Source organism: Festucalex cinctus, chromosome 7, assembly GCF_051991245.1.
Source record: "Festucalex cinctus isolate MCC-2025b chromosome 7, RoL_Fcin_1.0, whole genome shotgun sequence".
In the NCBI taxonomy this organism is placed as follows: domain Eukaryota; kingdom Metazoa; phylum Chordata; class Actinopteri; order Syngnathiformes; family Syngnathidae; genus Festucalex; species Festucalex cinctus.
The window spans coordinates 13,731,931-13,733,843 of record NC_135417.1 but is presented as its reverse complement, the minus strand read 5'-3'; the positions used below and the strand labels follow the sequence as shown (position 1 = coordinate 13,733,843).

The following is a 1,913-nucleotide window of genomic DNA, read 5'->3' as shown; positions in this document are numbered from 1 at the left end:
TTTTTAAAGGTCAAATAGGATGTAAACTATTCTAGAGCGAGACCACTAATGGCCACCTGGTGCTGCAAATGAGTCAAAAGGATACTTATTTAGAGAGTATGAAAACAAAAGGCAAAAACAAAATCTGAGATAAATCAATATCAATCTGATTAAAGTTGATACCGGACATTACAAGATGATAAAAGATGATATACAGTAGGGGTGTGCTCAAGAAATCGATACGGTCGGCAATATATTGTTGCGGGCCTCATTACAATACAATATCGATACGCAGGTGTCAGAATCGATATGAAGATCAAGTATTGGGATACGTATCGCGATACGTATAGTATCGTGACCACTGTATCCTAATACATATCGTATCGTGAGGTTGGCGGCAATACCCAGCCCTAATATACAGCACCATTAAGACGATACAAGACGATACTTAGCACCGTCATGACGATACTCGCCCATTTGCAGCATTATTAAAACGCATTAAGACGATACCAGACAAACTGCAACAGCAGTAGATAATACAGTCAAGATACAAGCTGATTGAGCCATTTTCAGCAGTAAAAAGTTAATATTTAGTCTATAACTAATGTGGTATTATTTTTCATGTCCATTTAGTACCTTTAAAAGTAATTTTTCTACTTGCTGTTGACTGATGATGACATCACCTGTGCTGAGGAAGTAGGTAACGGCCAATCATGGCTCAGTTTACTGACCAAACCCAGAAAACAGGTGAGCCATGATTGGCCATTACCTACTTCCTCAGTACAGGTGATGTCATCATCAGTCGACAGCAAGTAGAAAAATTACTTTTTAAAGGTACTAATTGTGCATGAAAAATAAGTAAGTTATCAAATTAATTCTGGACAAAATATTAACTTTTCACTGCTGAAAATTGTTCAATGAGTTAAGTATCCCTTTAAAATGAAACAATACAAGAAATAGCAGCGTCAACTCGATACAAGCCCAATATGGCTGATAAAATTCAATACAAGACAATATCTAGCAGTAACATATAGATATGCAGTTGGTGATGAAGATGAAGAGACGTAGTTGCCGGCACAGCGCATGTGGGACACCAAACACTGGATACACACAAATGTGTGTCTGTGCTGTCAGTCCAGATTTACTACAAGCTCGGCCTTGACAGGGCTGATGCTTGAGAGCAGGTGCGTGCGTGCGTGCGTGTGCGCGCGCCAGGTAAATAGTTTGTGTGTCTATCTCAAGGGGAAAGTTAGCTAGCACGCTGTCAGCAGGCAAGAAAGTGTGGCGGGACAAACATGATTACATCACCATTACGGCGGTCATGCACTCGAACTTGTAAGAATAGAAGCAAATGGACAAATTGCAGTCAGGTTGTTGTGGCCGAGCGGTTAAGGCGATGGATTAGAAATCCATTGGGGTCTCCCCGCGCAGGTTCGAATCCTGCCAACAACGCAAAATCAATATTTTGATTACTTGTTATGCTACAGCAGTATCAAAAGAAGGAAGGATGTAGCAGCAACAAGATCATAAAAGATAGAAAAAAAGACAATACAAGACAATCCGACCATATAAAACGATGCAAAACACTTCCCCCACTTCCACTGAACAACTCCCTGCCCGTCTGCCAACTTTTGGGCGGAACTCATTGACTGATTACACTTGTAATCAGATTAAAGTAATCTGATTACTGTCAGTACACATACAAACAGTGTGTTTGCATCTTCCTTAGCATCCTCTGAAACATTCATTGGAACAGCCAAGTTACAGGTGGACAAAAACTTTTGCACATTATGTGCCAACAACACGCTAAGACGCATGCTAACAATGCTAGCTAGCAGCTAGGCGGAATGCTTCCAGATGGATCATGTTGACAATCGGACACATTTGAGCCGTTTGACTTCCCTTAATAGTCAAGTCAGCTCAGGCCCGATAAG

At 40.8% G+C, this 1,913-nt stretch overlaps 1 non-coding gene across 1 annotated transcript; it reads left to right on the top strand.

Moving 5' to 3' along the window:
* The first annotated feature begins 1,349 nt into the window (after positions 1–1,349).
* On the top strand, positions 1,350–1,431 carry trnas-aga (transfer RNA serine (anticodon AGA)). The gene has a single exon. It is a non-coding gene; the product is annotated as a tRNA-Ser (tRNA).
* Positions 1,432–1,913: the final 482 nt, after the last annotated feature.